This window comes from Atractosteus spatula (genome assembly GCF_055471065.1).
Source record: "Atractosteus spatula isolate fAtrSpa1 chromosome 10 unlocalized genomic scaffold, fAtrSpa1.hap1 SUPER_10_unloc_8, whole genome shotgun sequence".
Taxonomy (NCBI): domain Eukaryota; kingdom Metazoa; phylum Chordata; class Actinopteri; order Semionotiformes; family Lepisosteidae; genus Atractosteus; species Atractosteus spatula.
Window position 1 is genome coordinate 450,700 of NW_028296628.1, and position 18,120 is coordinate 468,819.

The 18,120-nt window shown below is 51.2% G+C and overlaps 6 non-coding genes and 2 pseudogenes across 6 annotated transcripts; all 8 read left to right on the forward strand.

Annotated features, from left to right (window-relative positions):
- The first annotated feature begins 2,941 nt into the window (after positions 1-2,941).
- On the forward strand, positions 2,942-3,014 carry trnaf-gaa (transfer RNA phenylalanine (anticodon GAA)). The gene has a single exon. It is a non-coding gene; the product is annotated as a tRNA-Phe (tRNA).
- Positions 3,015-6,332: 3,318 nt separating this feature from the next.
- trnaf-gaa (transfer RNA phenylalanine (anticodon GAA)) lies at positions 6,333-6,405 on the forward strand. Its single transcript has one exon. It is a non-coding gene; the product is annotated as a tRNA-Phe (tRNA).
- A 1,015-nt stretch (positions 6,406-7,420) lies between these two features.
- Positions 7,421-7,492, forward strand: trnae-uuc (transfer RNA glutamic acid (anticodon UUC)). Its single transcript has one exon. It is a non-coding gene; the product is annotated as a tRNA-Glu (tRNA).
- Positions 7,493-7,945: 453 nt separating this feature from the next.
- On the forward strand, positions 7,946-8,018 carry trnag-ccc (transfer RNA glycine (anticodon CCC)). Its single transcript has one exon. It is a non-coding gene; the product is annotated as a tRNA-Gly (tRNA).
- Positions 8,019-10,211: 2,193 nt separating this feature from the next.
- trnaf-gaa (transfer RNA phenylalanine (anticodon GAA)) lies at positions 10,212-10,284 on the forward strand. Its single transcript has one exon. It is a non-coding gene; the product is annotated as a tRNA-Phe (tRNA).
- A 1,015-nt stretch (positions 10,285-11,299) lies between these two features.
- Positions 11,300-11,371, forward strand: trnae-uuc (transfer RNA glutamic acid (anticodon UUC)). The gene has a single exon. It is a non-coding gene; the product is annotated as a tRNA-Glu (tRNA).
- Positions 11,372-14,570: 3,199 nt separating this feature from the next.
- LOC148811613 (5S ribosomal RNA) lies at positions 14,571-14,689 on the forward strand (annotated as a pseudogene).
- A 537-nt stretch (positions 14,690-15,226) lies between these two features.
- Positions 15,227-15,345, forward strand: LOC148811614 (5S ribosomal RNA; annotated as a pseudogene).
- Positions 15,346-18,120: the final 2,775 nt, after the last annotated feature.

Genomic DNA, 18,120 nt, shown 5'->3' on the forward strand with positions numbered 1-18,120 from the left:
AAAAGTCCTGACGTTGCATTTCAACTGAGCCCCAGTATACATCGACCCTTCGACACTCTGAGTGACAACTCTCTTGCGCGTTTTCTCATATTTATGTAGTTTGCTTGCATGATGCCCGGAACAGCAGGGGTGTGTGCTCCCATATGCTCTAGCGGTTAGGATTCCTGGTTTTCACCCAGGCGGCCCGGGTTCGATTCCCGGTATGGCAACCTGTCAGTTTTGCCTCCTGCTTTCCAAAAGATCAGCACCGTGTACGAAGGAGCCGCATTAAAACCACTCGAACGTGCAAAACGCGCGAGAAGAGGGGGCGCTTGTTTCCAACCGAAGACTTCTCGCGTGTGAGACGAGCTGATCATCGCTGCAGGAGGTGGGAGGGTTACTCTGGTAGACAGGGCTGACCTTCGGAAATAGGATTTATACTCTCCAAGATGATATTTGCACTTTCTGGAGAGGCGATTTTCTCCACTTCAGTAGCCCGATTTCGTCGATTGCGTGGAGAGGGCTGTAGAATGTGGCGCCGCTTTTCCTGCTCCGTCCATGACAGGCGTGCTGGTCTCTGGAGAGAGAGCACGGTCCATCAGCGCACTCCAATAAAGGCACTGGAAGCAGCTGAATCGCATTGGCGAAGCTCAGCGCTGGGCCGCTGGGAAGGGTTTGCTACCGTTTCCGTAGTGTAGTGGTTATCACGTTTGTCTCACACGCGAAAAGTCCCTGGTTCGAAACTGGGCGGAAACAGACCGGCTTCTTTTGTCGCCACGCACAAAAGGGGATTGGGGATTCGCCTAGCGCTGTGATCGCACAGACCCACTCACCTCTTAGTGTGGCGGGATCTGCACAGTGTATGTCGCAGCGCATCCTGCTTTCACTCCAATGCGCGTCCTGATGTACCCCAGTCTCCCGCGTGACAGGTGGGGATAATCACCACTATACTAACGAGGAAGACATCGCTCTCTCCGACCCCCGGCATCGTGTCCCGACCCACCGTGCTGGAAGCCGACGCGTGCTGTGATTTCTTTACGGAGCAGAAATGACAACCGAGGAGCCGAGAGATCATTTCAGCATTTCGCGTCTGAACAGAAAACACAAACGACCAACTCGGAATGACTTGCCTTTGACGCTTATCAAAGCGTTCTTTGTGCATCGAACAGACCCACTCACCTCTTAGTGTGGCGGGATCTGCACAGTGCATGTCGCAGCGCTTCCTGCTTTCACTTCAATGTGCTTTCTGATGTCGAGTCGTGTGCCGTGCGGAGGCTCTGAAAGCGAGAGCAATGAAAAGGTGCACGACGCTGTGAAAGAAAACAGAGAAGTGAAAGGCAGTCCTTTCTCTAAGGAGGTAAAAGAAAAGCTTTTTACTCCCCGTCGGGGAATCGAACCCCGGTCTCCCGCGTGACAGGCGGGGATACTTGCCACTATACTAACGAGGAAGACATCACACCCTTCGACCCCCGGTATCGTGTCCCGACCCACCGTGCTGGAAGCCGACGCGTGCTGTGATTTCTTTACGGAGCAGAAATGACAACCGAGGAGCCGAGAGATCATTTCAGCATTTCGCGTCTGAACAGAAAACTCAAACGACCAACTCGGAATGACTTGCCTTTGACGCTTATCAAAGCGTTCTTTGTGCATCGAACAGACCCACTCACCTCTTAGTGTGGCGGGATCTGCACAGTGCATGTCGCAGCGCTTCCTGCTTTCACTTCAATGTGCTTTCTGATGTCGAGTCGTGTGCCGTGCGGAGGCTCTGAAAGCGAGAGCAATGAAAAGGTGCACGACGCTGTGAAAGAAAACAGAGAAGTGAAAGGCAGTCCTTTCTCTAAGGAGGTAAAAGTAGAGCTTTCTACTCCCCGTCGGGGAATCGAACCCCGGTCTCCCGCGTGACAGGCGGGGATACTTGCCACTATACTAACGAGGAAGACATCACACCCTTCGATCCCCGGCATCGTGTCCCGACCCAGCGTGCTGGAAGGCGACGCGTGCTGTGATTCCTTTATGGAGCAGAAATGACAACCGAGGAGCCGAGAGATCATTTCAGCATTTCGCGTCTGAACGGAAAACACAAACGACCAACTCGGAATGACTTGCTTTTGACGCTTTTCAAAGCGTTCTTTGTGCACGACGACTGCGCCGCCTAGCAGATACAAATGGGTTGTACAACTCTGAACTAGCAATTGGAAGAGGGCTAAGCCCCCTCTCTTTTAGCCCAGGTTCGATCTGTCTCCCAGAATCACCAGGGCGCACGCACACACACACACCCGTGCCGTTGAAGTGCTCTGCTTCATTTCTAAGGGCAACTCAACATTCACTCCTACCCCGAGAACAGAAAAGACAGCGTCCGCAGCAACAACAGCTCAGGTCTCTGCACAGGAACTAAGCTGCCCCCATCTCCTCTGCTCTGCGGCTCCTGTGGAGTGGAGTCCTGCCTGGAGCCGTGTTTGCAGGCGGCGGCTCCCCGCGCTCTGTCTGTGCGTCGTGTCCAAGAGCTCCTGGGAGGAAGAGAGAGCCCTCCCACTCGGGGGCTTTTCCACGGTCTGTGTGAGGAGGGGCGGGTGTGTCCAGTAGCTTATCGAGCGGAAGCCTGGGGCGGCGGAGAGCTGTGATCGTGCAGACCTTGAGGTGTCACCTCTTTGTCTGCTTTCCCGCCCCCCCTCCGCCCAAGCTCTGCTCCAGAGTAGCCCGGCAACCCCTCACACCTGCACGTGTCACAACCTAAGGTGTGGTCATGAGACACCCATGGGGTGCTGTTCTGTTCTTGCTAATTGTTTCCTGCCCGTCGCAGGCAGGAGTCCATGCGAGGAAGATGCTCTGGACAGAGCTCAGAGGGCGCAGCTGGGTGGCTTTCCTTCTGAGTGACGTTCCTGCAACACTCTCCAGCTCCTCTTGGTGCGCTCATGCCGCAATACAGGAAGGCTGGAGCAGGTGGCTGTGGGCTCTGTGCACTGCCGAAATAGCTCAGTTGGGAGAGCGTTAGACTGAAGATCTAAAGGTCCCTGGTTCGATCCCGGGTTTCGGCGTTTTGTTTCATCGCGCCCTTTGTTCCTCTCTCCAGCGCCCCCTGCCTAAAGTGACGCTTCCCTTTCTCAGCCCGAAACGCAAGCGAGACACCAGCAGCGGTCCCTGCAGGTTTCCGTAGTGTAGCGGCTATCACGTTCGCCTAACACGCGAAAGGTCCCCGGTTCGAGACCGGGCGGAAACAGCCTCTTGTTGCACGCTCCTGTACTTCACAGAGGTCTTGAGCGACCGGTCATTTGTTCCCAATGTATTTCCGGTGCCTTCATGCACTCTTGTACCAAACGCACGTTCCTTCTGTACGCGGAGCCGATCATTTGCAATTGGGCTGTGCCGACAGACCAGGACGAGCTCTGTCGGCTCAAAAGCAGCGCAGGACCTGCAAGAACAACAGAAAGATTAGCATCCAGTGAGCCCAAGATCTCATCAAGAATCGGCTCCAGCAACAGGGCTGGGCGCATTGTTCCATTCTCCGACCACTCTCGGTGTAAACAAGTCCCTCCTGGTCTCTGCTTGAAATGCACTTTCCTGCGTTTGCTTTGGTGTAACTGGCTTCCCCTGCATGGGCGAATGTGAAGAAGATCCTTAGTAAGTCGTTGAAGAAAACCGAGAAGAGGTCGGAGTGGCCTCTGTCGTTCATCAACGATCCAGTCAGGCAGTACTCCTCTGTAAAGCGCCGTTCGTTCACATCCATTGGCTTTTTTTTGCCTTCATTCGCGCAAGTAGTAAAAGCAGACGCCCCTATTCTGCCGTGACCCGGATTCGAACCGGGGTTGTTGCGGCCACAACGCAAAGTACTGACCACTATACGATCACGGCGAGTTACCGATACACACATGGTAGGGCGGAAAAGGCTGTGCTCTCTTCGTGTGACCTAATTCGGAAAAGTCCTGACGTTGCATTTCAACTGAGCCCTAGTATACATCGACCCTTCGACACTCTGAGTGACAACTCTCTTGCGTGTTTTCTCATATTTATGTAGTTTGCTTGCATGATGCCCGGAACAGCGGGGTTGTGTGCTCCCATATGGTCTAGCGGTTAGGATTCCTGGTTTTCACCCAGGCGGCCCGGGTTTGACTCCCGGTATGGGAACGTGTCAGTTTTGCCTCCTGCTTTCCAAAAGATCAGCACCGTGTACGAAGGAGCCGCATTAAAACCACTCGAACGTGCAAAACGCGCGAGAAGAGGGGGCGCTTGTTTCCAACCGAAGACTTCTCGCGTGTGAGACGAGCTGATCATCGCTGCAGGAGGTGGGAGGGTTACTCTGGTAGACAGGGCTGACCTTCGGAAATAGGATTTATACTCTCCAAGATGATATTTGCACTTTCTGGAGAGGCGATTTTCTCCACTTCAGTAGCCCGATTTCGTCGATTGCGTGGAGAGGGCTGTAGAATGTGGCGCCGCTTTTCCTGCTCCGTCCATGACAGGCGTGCTGGTCTCTGGAGAGAGAGCACGGTCCATCAGCGCACTCCAATAAAGGCACTGGAAGCAGCTGAATCGCATTGGCGAAGCTCAGCACTGGGCCGCTGGGAAGGGTTTGCTACCGTTTCCGTAGTGTAGTGGTTATCACGTTTGCCTCACACGCGAAAAGTCCCTGGTTCGAAACTGGGCGGAAACAGACCGGCTTCTTTTGTCGCCACGCACAAAAGGGGATTGGGGATTCGCCTAGCGCTGTGATCGCACAGACCCACTCACCTCTAAGTGTGGCGGGATCTGCACAGTGCATGTCGCAGCGCATCCTGCTTTCACTCCAATGCGCGTCCTGATGTACCCCAGTCTCCCGCGTGACAGGTGGGGATAATCACCACTATACTAACGAGGAAGACATCGCTCTCTCCGACCCCCGGCATCGTGTCCCGACCCACCGTGCTGGAAGCCGACGCGTGCTGTGATTTCTTTACGGAGCAGAAATGACAACCGAGGAGCCGAGAGATCATTTCAGCATTTCGCGTCTGAACAGAAAACACAAACGACCAACTCGGAATGACTTGCCTTTGACGCTTATCAAAGCGTTCTTTGTGCATCGAACAGACCCACTCACCTCTTAGTGTGGCTGGATCTGCACAGTGCATGTCGCAGCGCTTCCTGCTTTCACTTCAATGTGCTTTCTGATGTCGAGTCGTGTGCCGTGCGGAGGCTCTGAAAGCGACAGCAATGAAAAGGTGCACGACGCTGTGAAAGAAAACAGAGAAGTGAAAGGCAGTCCTTTCTCTAAGGAGGTAAAAGAAAAGCTTTCTACTCCCCGTCGGGGAATCGAACCCCGGTCTCCCGCGTGACAGGCGGGGATACTTGCCACTATACTAACGAGGAAGACATCACACCCTTCGATCCCCGGCATCGTGTCCCGACCCAGCGTGCTGGAAGGCGACGCGTGCTGTGATTTCTTTACGGAGCAGAAATGACAACCGAGGAGCCGAGAGATCATTTCAGCATTTCGCGTCTGAACGGAAAACACAAACGACCTACTCGGAATGACTTGCTTTTGACGCTTTTCAAAGCGTTCTTTGTGCACGACGACTGCGCCGCCTAGCAGATACAAATGGGTTGTACAACTCTGAACTAGCAAATGGAAGAGGGCTAAGCCCCCTCTCTTTTAGCCCAGGTTCGATCTGTCTCCCAGAATCACCAGGGCGCACGCACACACACACACCCGTGCCGTTGAAGTGCTCTGCTTCATTTCTAAGGGCAACTCAACATTCACTCCTACCCCGAGAACAGAAAAGACAGCGTCCGCAGCAACAACAGCTCAGGTCTCTGCACAGGAACTAAGCTGCCCCCATCTCCTCTGCTCTGCGGCTCCTGCGGAGTGGAGTCCTGCCTGGAGCCATGTTTGCAGGCGGCGGCTCCCCGCGCTCTGTCTGTGCGTCGTGTCCAAGAGCTCCTGGGAGGAAGAGAGAGCCCTCCCACTCGGGGGCTTTTCCACGGTCTGTGTGAGGAGGGGCGGGTGTGTCCAGTAGCTTATCGAGCGGAAGCCTGGGGCGGCGGAGAGCTGTGATCGTGCAGACCTTGAGGTGTCACCTCTTTGTCTGCTTTCCCGCCCCCCCTCCGCCCAAGCTCTGCTCCAGAGTAGCCCGGCAACCCCTCACACCTGCACGTGTCACAACCTAAGGTGTGGTCATGAGACACCCATGGGGTGCTGTTCTGTTCTTACTAATTGTTTCCTGCCCGTCGCAGGCAGGAGTCCATGCGAGGAAGATGCTCTGGACAGAGCTCAGAGGGCGCAGCTGGGTGGCTTTCCTTCTGAGTGACGTTCCTGCAACACTCTCCCGTTCCTCTTGGTGCGCTCATGCCGCTGGAGCAGGTGGCTGTGGGCTCTGTGCACTGCCGAAATAGCTCAGTTGGGAGAGCGTTAGACTGAAGATCTAAAGGTCCCTGGTTCGATCCCGGGTTTCGGCATTTTGTTTCATCGCGCCCTTTGTTCCTCTTTCCAGCGCCCCCTGCCTAAAGTGATGCTTCCCATTCTCAGCCCGAAACGCAAGCGAGACACCAGCAGCGGTCCCTGCAGGTTTCCGTAGTGTAGCGGCTATCACGTTCGCCTAACACGCGAAAGGTCCCCGGTCCGAGACCGGGCGGAAACAGCCTCTTGTTGCACGCTCCTGTACTTCACAGAGGTCTTGAGCGACCGGTCATTTGTTCCCAATGTATTTCCGGTGCCTTCATGCACTCTTGTACCAAACGCACGTTCCTTCTGTACGCGGAGCCGATCATTTGCAATTGGGCTGTGCCGACAGACCAGGACGAGCTCTGTCGGCTCAAAAGCAGCGCAGGACCTGCAAGAACAACAGAAAGATTAGCATCCAGTGAGCCCAAGATCTCATCAAGAATCGGCTCCAGCAACAGGGCTGGGCGCATTGTTCCATTCTCCGACCACTCTCGGTGTAAACAAGTCCCTCCTGGTCTCTGCTTGAAATGCACTTTCCTGCGTTTGCTTTGGTGTAACTGGCTTCCCCTGCATGGGCGAATGTGAAGAAGATCCTTAGTAAGTCGTTGAAGAAAACCGAGAAGAGGTCGGAGTGGCCTCTGTCGTTCATCAACGATCCAGTCAGGCAGTACTCCTCTGTAAAGCGCCGTTCGTTCACATCGATTGGCTTTTTTTTGCCTTCATTCGCGCAAGTAGTAAAAGCAGACGCCCCTATTCTGCCGTGACCCGGATTCAAACCGGGGTTGTTGCGGCCACAACGCAAAGTACTGACCACTATACGATCACGGCGAGTTACCGATACACACATGGTAGGGCGGAAAAGGCTGTGCTCTCTTCGTGTGACCTAATTCGGAAAAGTCCTGACGTTGCATTTCAACTGAGCCCCAGTATACATCGACCCTTCGACACTCTGAGTGACAACTCTCTTGCGTGTTTTCTCATATTTATGTAGTTTGCTTGCATGATGCCCGGAACAGCGGGGTTGTGTGCTCCCATATGGTCTAGTGGTTAGGATTCCTGGTTTTCACCCAGGCGGCCCGGGTTTGACTCCCGGTATGGGAACGTGTCAGTTTTGCCTCCTGCTTTCCAAAAGATCAGCACCGTGTACGAAGGAGCCGCATTAAAACCACTCGAACGTGCAAAACGCGCGAGAAGAGGGGGCGCTTGTTTCCAACCGAAGACTTCTCGCGTGTGAGACGAGCTGATCATCGCTGCAGGAGGTGGGAGGGTTACTCTGGTAGACAGGGCTGACCTTCGGCAATAGGATTTATACTCTCCAAGATGATATTTGCACTTTCTGGAGAGGCGATTTTCTCCACTTCAGTAGCCCGATTTCGTCGATTGCGTGGAGAGGGCTGTAGAATGTGGCGCCGCTTTTCCTGCTCCGTCCATGACAGGCGTGCTGGTCTCTGGAGAGAGAGCACGGTCCATCAGCGCACTCCAATAAAGGCACTGGAAGCAGCTGAATCGCATTGGCGAAGCTCAGCACTGGGCCGCTGGGAAGGGTTTGCTACCGTTTCCGTAGTGTAGTGGTTATCACGTTTGCCTCCCACGCGAAAAGTCCCTGGTTCGAAACTGGGCGGAAACAGACCGGCTTCTTTTGTCGCCACGCACAAAAGGGGATTGGGGATTCGCCTAGCGCTGTGATCGCACAGACCCACTCACCTCTTAGTGTGGCGGGATCTGCACAGTGCATGTCGCAGCGCATCCTGCTTTCACTCCAATGCGCGTCCTGATGTACCCCAGTCTCCCGCGTGACAGGTGGGGATAATCACCACTATACTAACGAGGAAGACATCGCTCTCTCCGACCCCCGGCATCGTGTCCCGACCCACCGTGCTGGAAGCCGACGCGTGCTGTGATTTCTTTACGGAGCAGAAATGACAACCGAGGAGCCGAGAGATCATTTCAGCATTTCGCGTCTGAACAGAAAACACAAACGACCAACTCGGAATGACTTGCCTTTGACGCTTATCAAAGCGTTCTTTGTGCATCGAACAGACCCACTCACCTCTTAGTGTGGCGGGATCTGCACAGTGCATGTCGCAGCGCTTCCTGCTTTCACTTCAATGTGCTTTCTGATGTCGAGTCGTGTGCCGTGCGGAGGCTCTGAAAGCGAGAGCAATGAAAAGGTGCACGACGCTGTGAAAGAAAACAGAGAAGTGAAAGGCAGTCCTTTCTCTAAGGAGGTAAAAGAAAAGCTTTCTACTCCCCGTCGGGGAATCAAACCCCGGTCTCCCGCGTGACAGGCGGGGATACTTGCCACTATGCTAACGAGGAAGACATCACACCCTTCGACCCCCGGCATCGTGTCCCGACCCACCGTGCTGGAAGCCGACGCGTCCTGTGATTCCTTTACGGAGCAGAAATGACAACCGAGGAGCCGAGAGATCATTTCAGCATTTCGCGTCTGAACAGAAAACACAAACGACCAACTCGGAATGACTTGCCTTTGACGCTTATCAAAGCGTTCTTTGTGCATCGAACAGACCCACTCACCTCTTAGTGTGGCTGGATCTGCACAGTGCATGTCGCAGCGCTTCCTGCTTTCACTTCAATGTGCTTTCTGATGTCGAGTCGTGTGCCGTGCGGAGGCTCTGAAAGCGAGAGCAATGAAAAGGTGCACGACGCTGTGAAAGAAAACAGAGAAGTGAAAGGCAGTCCTTTCTCTAAGGAGATAAAAGAAAAGCTTTCTACTCCCCGTCGGGGAATCGAACCCCGGTCTCCCGCGTGACAGGCGGGGATACTTGCCACTATACTAACGAGGAAGACATCACACCCTTCGATCCCCGGCATCGTGTCCCGACCCAGCGTGCTGGAAGGCGACGCGTGCTGTGATTTCTTTACGGAGCAGAAATGACAACCGAGGAGCCGAGAGATCATTTCAGCATTTCGCGTCTGAACGGAAAACACAAACGACCAACTCAGAATGACTTGCTTTTGACGCTTTTCAAAGCGTTCTTTGTGCACGACGACTGCGCCGCCTAGCAGATACAAATGGGTTGTACAACTCTGAACTAGCAAATGGAAGAGGGCTAAGCCCCCTCTCTTTTAGCCCAGGTTCGATCTGTCTCCCAGAATCACCAGGGCGCACGCACACACACACACCCGTGCCGTTGAAGTGCTCTGCTTCATTTCTAAGGGCAACTCAACATTCACTCCTACCCCGAGAACAGAAAAGACAGCGTCCGCAGCAACAACAGCTCAGGTCTCTGCACAGGAACTAAGCTGCCCCCATCTCCTCTGCTCTGCGGCTCCTGCGGAGTGGAGTCCTGCCTGGAGCCGTGTTTGCAGGCGGCAGCTCCCCGCGCTCTGTCTGTGCGTCGTGTCCAAGAGCTCCTGGGAGGAAGAGAGAGCCCTCCCACTCGGGGGCTTTTCCACGGTCTGTGTGAGGAGGGGCGGGTGTGTACAGTAGCTTATCGAGCGGAAGCCTGGGGCGGCGGAGAGCTGTGATCGTGCAGACCTTGAGGTGTCACCTCTTTGTCTGCTTTCCCGCCCCCCCTCCGCCCAAGCTCTGCTCCAGAGTAGCCCGGCAACCCCTCACACCTGCACGTGTCACAACCTAAGGTGTGGTCATGAGACACCCATGGGGTGCTGTTCTGTTCTTGCTAATTGTTTCCTGCCCGTCGCAGGCAGGAGTCCATGCGAGGAAGATGCGCTGGACAGAGCTCAGAGGGCGCAGCTGGGTGGCTTTCCTTCTGAGTGACGTTCCTGCAACACTCTCCCGCTCCTCTTGGTGCGCTCATTCCGCTGGAGCAGGTGGCTGTGGGCTCTGTGCACTGCCGAAATAGCTCAGTTGGGAGAGCGTTAGACTGAAGATCTAAAGGTCCCTGGTTCGATCCCGGGTTTCGGCATTTTGTTTCATCGCGCCCTTTGTTCCTCTTTCCAGCGCCCCCTGCCTAAAGTGACGCTTCCCTTTCTCAGCCCGAAACGCAAGCGAGACACCAGCAGCGGTCCCTGCAGGTTTCCGTAGTGTAGCGGCTATCACGTTCGCCTAACACGCGAAAGGTCCCCGGTCCGAGACCGGGCGGAAACAGCCTCTTGTTGCACGCTCCTGTACTTCACAGAGGTCTTGAGCGACCGGTCATTTGTTCCCAATGTATTTCCGGTGCCTTCATGCACTCTTGTACCAAACGCACGTTCCTTCTGTACGCGGAGCCGATCATTTGCAATTGGGCTGTGCCGACAGACCAGGACGAGCTCTGTCGGCTCAAAAGCAGCGCAGGACCTGCAAGAACAACAGAAAGATTAGCATCCAGTGAGCCCAAGATCTCATCAAGAATCGGCTCCAGCAACAGGGCTGGGCGCATTGTTCCATTCTCCGACCACTCTCGGTGTAAACAAGTCCCTCCTGGTCTCTGCTTGAAATGCACTTTCCTGCGTTTGCTTTGGTGTAACTGGCTTCCCCTGCATGGGCGAATGTGAAGAAGATCCTTAGTAAGTCGTTGAAGAAAACCGAGAAGAGGTCGGAGTGGCCTCTGTCGTTCATCAACGATCCAGTCAGGCAGTACTCCTCTGTAAAGCGCCGTTCGTTCACATCCATTGGCTTTTTTTTGCCTTCATTCGCGCAAGTAGTAAAAGCAGACGCCCCTATTCTGCCGTGACTCGGATTCGAACCAGGGTTGTTGCGGCCACAACGCAAAGTACTGACCACTATACGATCACGGCGAGTTACCGATACACACATGGTAGGGCGGAAAAGGCTGTGCTCTCTTCGTGTGACCTAATTCGGAAAAGTCCTGACGTTGCATTTCAACTGAGCCCCAGTATACATCGACCCTTCGACACTCTGAGTGACAACTCTCTTGCGTGTTTTCTCATATTTATGTAGTTTGCTTGCATGATGCCCGGAACAGCGGGGTTGTGTGCTCCCATATGGTCTAGTGGTTAGGATTCCTGGTTTTCACCCAGGCGGCCCGGGTTTGACTCCCGGTATGGGAACGTGTCAGTTTTGCCTCCTGCTTTCCAAAAGATCAGCACCGTGTACGAAGGAGCCGCATTAAAACCACTCGAACGTGCAAAACGCGCGAGAAGAGGGGGCGCTTGTTTCCAACCGAAGACTTCTCGCGTGTGAGACGAGCTGATCATCGCTGCAGGAGGTGGGAGGGTTACTCTGGTAGACGGCTGACCTTCGGCAATAGGATTTATACTCTCCAAGATGATATTTGCACTTTCTGGAGAGGCGATTTTCTCCACTTCAGTAGCCCGATTTCGTCGATTGCGTGGAGAGGGCTGTAGAATGTGGCGCCGCTTTTCCTGCTCCGTCCATGACAGGCGTGCTGGTCTCTGGAGAGAGAGCACGGTCCATCAGCGCACTCCAATAAAGGCACTGGAAGCAGCTGAATCGCATTGGCGAAGCTCAGCACTGGGCCGCTGGGAAGGGTTTGCTACCGTTTCCGTAGTGTAGTGGTTATCACGTTTGCCTCACACGCGAAAAGTCCCTGGTTCGAAACTGGGCGGAAACAGACCGGCTTCTTTTGTCGCCACGCACAAAAGGGGATTGGGGATTCGCCTAGCGCTGTGATCGCACAGACCCACTCACCTCTTAGTGTGGCGGGATCTGCACAGTGCATGTCGCAGCGCATCCTGCTTTCACTCCAATGCGCGTCCTGATGTACCCCAGTCTCCCGCGTGACAGGTGGGGATAATCACCACTATACTAACGAGGAAGACATCGCTCTCTCCGACCCCCGGCATCGTGTCCCGACCCACCGTGCTGGAAGCCGACGCGTGCTGTGATTTCTTTACGGAGCAGAAATGACAACCGAGGAGCCGAGAGATCATTTCAGCATTTCGCGTCTGAACAGAAAACACAAACGACCAACTCGGAATGACTTGCCTTTGACGCTTATCAAAGCGTTCTTTGTGCATCGAACAGACCCACTCACCTCTTAGTGTGGCGGGATCTGCACAGTGCATGTCGCAGCGCTTCCTGCTTTCACTTCAATGTGCTTTCTGATGTCGAGTCGTGTGCCGTGCGGAGGCTCTGAAAGCGAGAGCAATGAAAAGGTGCACGACGCTGTGAAAGAAAACAGAGAAGTGAAAGGCAGTCCTTTCTCTAAGGAGGTAAAAGAAAAGCTTTCTACTCCCCGTCGGGGAATCGAACCCCGGTCTCCCGCGTGACAGGCGGGGATACTTGCCACTATACTAACGAGGAAGACATCACACCCTTCGACCCCCGGCATCGTGTCCCGACCCACCGTGCTGGAAGCCGACGCGTCCTGTGATTCCTTTACGGAGCAGAAATGACAACCGAGGAGCCGAGAGATAATTTCAGCATTTCGCGTCTGAACAGAAAACACAAACGACCAACTCGGAATGACTTGCCTTTGACGCTTATCAAAGCGTTCTTTGTGCATCGAACAGACCCACTCACCTCTTAGTGTGGCGGGATCTGCACAGTGCATGTCGTAGCGCTTCCTGCTTTCACTTCAATGTGCTTTCTGATGTCGAGTCGTGTGCCGTGCGGAGGCTCTGAAAGCGAGAGCAATGAAAAGGTGCACGACGCTGTGAAAGAAAACAGAGAAGTGAAAGGCAGTCCTTTCTCTAAGGAGGTAAAAGAAAAGCTACTCCCCGGTGGGGAATCAAACCCCAATCTCCCGCGTGACAGGCGGGGATACTTGCCACTATACTAATGTAGAATTTGGGCATTTAAGGGGACAATTATTAATTGTAGCCGTAAATCACGAAATGGATTCTTTTAATGGCCTTAGAATCCAACCATGCGATATAACTCAAACAACACACACACACACACACACACACACACACACACAGGTACTAATACACGAGGATACATTTATTAATACATAAAATATGCATGTAAACCTAACAGATCTTATCGTGACGGTTTTCAGAATACAAAAGATATATATTCATTCAGTTACAAAGAGTTACATATATCAAGAGGACATAAGTTCAGTATATCATTCATTTAGACCGTTTCGTAATTGAACTTGGTTACAACTTCTACATTAGATACTCAAAACAAGTACATAACTCTTAGGAATAAAATTGATATCAACTGGTTGGGATAACAATTGAATTCTTGAGCTGTAATGCATTGAAGTTGAATACTCATCCAATCTCTGGGGATTCAGATCTCCTGCGGGCTCTTTGGCTCCGTGCCAGGCTGTGCTGTGCTGCAGATGCTCACTGACCGGCTAGTTAGTGTTGGCTTTAACTAGCAAAGTTTGTGCACAGGAGAAAAGATGACTGTGGGTCCCAGCAAGTCAGGAAGAGGACCGGTTCATTCCTGATGAAGCGCTAGTTCTGAATAGTGATTCAGCTGTCCACAGTTCCGACCTGTTCACAAGGCTTGCTGCTGGTGCTTACCTCAGGTGGATCCTCTGGTTACTCTCTGGCAACCTCCGCTCTAGACTCTTAGAACAAAGGAAAGTTCTGGCACTCGGACACACTGGTCGTTCCGTGGTTGTCCAGGCTGACTCTTAGGATGGTCAGGAGGCGCGCTGCGAGAATGTCCTGCCCTTGGGAGCCTTTGGCTCCTGGGCCGTCCTGCCCTGGAATTCTCCTTTGAATTCCCTTTAGAAAAGTCCAGGAAATAGTCTCTCAGGCCCTCTGTGTTGCCTGTTTTTACCTGGAGGAACTTCAGCTCGTTCATTGGCTGAAAGTTCCATGGGCATCAGAGTCCCACGTGGGTTACTCGGCCCTACCAGTCCCTGATTGGTTGTTGAAGGTGAGATGTGAGTCACTTACTCCTGACACTTAGGAATGCAGTCCAGATGTCCATCTGGCACACCCTAGAAAGATAGGCGCCAATGGATGACCATTGATCATGATAGCCAGGCTTAGCTAAGTGCATCCCCATTTGGGAGCTGTCCCTTATCAAAAGAAAACATCTTTAAATCAGCCTGCATGAATAGTTTCTCTGTGGCTGCACCACAGAGATGAACAGAGAGATGGGGCCTCATTTGAAAAAGCACAGCAACACTTAATTCTGTCTTATTAACAACCATTGCCGCTACAAGTGAAAGGCTGAAGTGAAATAGAGCGGGGACGAAGGCAGTGAAGAGAGAGAACGTGGGAAGAAGAGAAAAACGCAAGGGAAAAAAAGCAGCGTCGTAAAAGAGGTGACGGAGCTGTCCTCTCTAATAGAAGGGTGCCAGTGAGCCCTGCTGTCCCTTATGGCCACACCCCCTTGAGCACGCCTGATCTCGTTTGATTGCGGAAGCTAAGCAGGGACGGGCCTGGTTAGTACTTGGATGGGAGACCGCCTGCGAGTACTAGGTGTTATAAGCTTTTAAGCGCAGGAGGCGCCCTATCCCCGCTCGCTCGCTCATTCCCCTGTTCACACGTGCAGTGCGGCTTTTCTGTCTGTTTATTTGTCAGCTTTGGCGAGACACGGGTGCTTGTGTATTAGCGTGAGCCTTTTTTATTCTGATCATGAACAGTTTTACAAGTCCGCAAAGGATCGAGGAAAGGTTTATCGCCAGCTGAAAAGAGACACAGCGCTTCGGCTGTGGAGACTTGTTCGGCTGGCGTTCGGGGAGTCGCCTTTTTCAGAATTGTATTGAGATCATTTTCCACAGAGCTCAGATGTCAAAGCACAGCAGCAGCTCTCCACAGCGATCCTCTATAGCGCCCTTTCTCCCGCAGCTCCGTCCTCATTGGAAGGAAGCAAGAGTGAAAGGCTGAAGTGAAATAGAGCGGGGACGAAGGCAGTGAAGAGAGAGAACGTGGGAAGAAGAGAAAAACGCAAGGGAAAAAAAGCAGCGTCGTAAAAGATGTGGCGGAGCTGTCCTCTCTATAAGAAGGGTGCCAGTGAGCCCTGCTCTCGCTTACGGCCACACCCCCTTGAGCACGCCTGATCTTGTCTGATTTTGGAAGCTAAACAGGGATGGGCCTGGTTAGTACTTGGATGGGAGACCGCCTGGGAATACCAGGTGCTGTAAGCTTTTAAGCGCAGGAGGCGCCCTATCCCCGCTCGCTCGCTCATTCCCCTGTTCACACGTGCAGTGCGGCTTTTCCGTCTGTTTATTTGTCAGCTTTGGCGAGACACGGGTGCTTGTGTAATAGCGTGAGCGTTTTTTATTCTGATCATGAACAGTTTTACAAGTCCGCAAAGGATCGAGGAAAGGTTTATCGCCAGCCATTTATTCTTATCATGAACCTTATATACTGTATCTCTACATCCCATAACCTTTAACGGCAGGTGCCTGAGTGTGGACATGTTGTGATGTAATATTTATTTTAAAAGTAAACATTTTAGTAAAGTCTGTTATATTGTTAAAATCTATAAGCGTCTATAATCTATAAGATCAATTTTTGCTCGTGCTTATAAGTTATCGCTGCTAAATGTGTCTTATTCAATTATTTTAACACTTTTATGACCTATCCACTAAAATATAAAGACCCGCCCTACAATGCTCTTCTCAAAAGATAAAATAAGTTTTACATTTTTTGATTCAATGTAATTTCTTTTCTAGAGAAACACACATCATTTGAGGCTTGGGTTGCATGTTAATATTTTTAAGGTTTAAAGACTTTACGTTCACGGTACGTGGAAAATCATTTCAAACTTTTGAAAAGTTGTTGAGAATTTGTCATTGAAATAAGCTTACATATTTTAATTCAACGTGATTACTTTTCACTCTCGATAAAACACATGTGATTTTGGGGCGGGGGGATATGGTGGGGCGTTCTAAAACATCACAACCATTTGAAAAATGTCTTGAGCATGGTTACAAATTTGGAGTTTATGCTTAAATTAGCCGACTTGCCAGTTTTGAAGTGTGACACCTGAGCTGTGAGGCCCCGATATTGACTGCTGCGAAGATGGCTTCTTTGAGTAGTGAATCATCGGATTCCTCTGCTATGCAAACTGAAGAAGTAGGTTGCTAAAATATTTTTTCTGATCGTGGAATTGTTGTTTCAATCTGCGTTTAGCGTATTTCGTTTTCAACACTTTGTCTTCTTTTTAGCAAAAGCTGACTCAGCACTCAGTGGTGTGTGACAGTGGCTGTCATGTGAACTCTGATGGCGATTCAGGTGTTGGGGGTCCGTCAACGACTGATGAAGAGTTGCTACAAATGGTAAATATTAAACCACAGCAAGTTCGAAGCAAACAAAGAACTCTAACACAAAAGAGGCATTACAATTTAAATATTTTAGGTAAAAAGCATGCCTATTTATTTTGTTAAGCCTTCCTTTTCTTTTTTCCTTTAATAGAATAACGAAGAGGTCGATGCATCAATCTTCAAACTACCATCAAGCTTGAATGTTTCGTGTCTGTTCATGTGTGTTCGCCAAAATGTGATTAATGATAATGTTCAACCTAGTTTAGCTAACGATGGCTCTAATGAGCCCGATGCTATGGATCAGATTGTAAAGTGGGTGGTATGTTGCACCTTCAACCATTGTTTAAAGGGGGTTGTGGTTGATGAATGCGCGGCCTGTTTGATTAATCATCCAGGTCAACGGGGTCACACATGCCTGGTTGTCGGGTGCGCGGATGGGTACTGTGGTGTCTCCGGGGGAAAGTTTATGTAAATGAAAGTAGTACTCACACCACACTTTTCTTTCCTGAGTTTTGTGGCGTTTCTTCCTCCAACTATCTTCCAAATACAGTCCGTAATCCGTTCCCTTAATCCTGATCCGATCCGAGTTCCAAAAGTCCGTAATAAAGCCAATCCGCGATGTATCTTTATCCAGTGTCCGTAATCCAAAAACCATAAACCTTTTCTCCTTTCAGTAGTCCGTTATTCTTTAGCCCGATCTTTAACATACACCTCTTTCCTCTCTTTTCCTCCAAACCGCATTCACCTTATCGGCTTCCGCCCTGTTCACTGCCTCCGGGGCACTTATATTTCGGTTCCTGATGCGGCTCAGCTGTGTCTCATTGTTTCTCAGGGTAGACCCTTTCCATTTACCGGTCAGCTGATTCTTTTTGGCAGCCATTTTGCTAAGGTCCATATCTAGTATTTTAAGTAGGTCATTCCGAAAATACCTGTTATGAATGACCCTTCCCCTGGTCATGTTACAGTACAAAGATGTGTTGTTTGCCGCATTAGAAATTTATAAGTGTCTCAGTTTAGCCCGAATTTTATCGGCTGTTCTGTACATCGCCAGTGGCCTGGGTGCCTATACTTTTACAGATGATACTGAGCAGATTATAAAGCACTTGCTGAGAAAAATAATTGACGACCGCTCGCCATATGAGAATGTACGCTCCTTACTTGTAAAGGTAGATGGAAAAATACTACACGTGACTTTTGGTGCGTTGCAAAACTTATTTTATACTTATTTATACTTATTTTTACAGAAAAGAAAAAAGATCTATGTAAAACCAGGGCTGTGAAATACTCGCAATGTGAATAGAGCTTTCACTCTGTTTTACAGACACAGGTGTGCCATTGTGAGAAGAACGAAAAATTTCGAATGTATACGTAAGAATTCTTACAAAAAGTGCTTTACACTCTTCTTTCTGCAAAGCTTGAAATGAAAATCAATTAACTGAATGCTAATGTCCTTGAATTTGTTAAAGAGATAGATGTGCATGTAAAGAACATGAGTGAAATTACTGCGATTCTGATGTTTTCAGATCAGAAACTGAAGCCTGGCGGATTCAGCGGTGTGTATTCCAAAATACAACGTATTTTACATAGAACCTGTGGTAACACCGTCCCTCTGATCACTCAGGCTAATTTATTTGCTCTGTTAGGGTCGCCCAG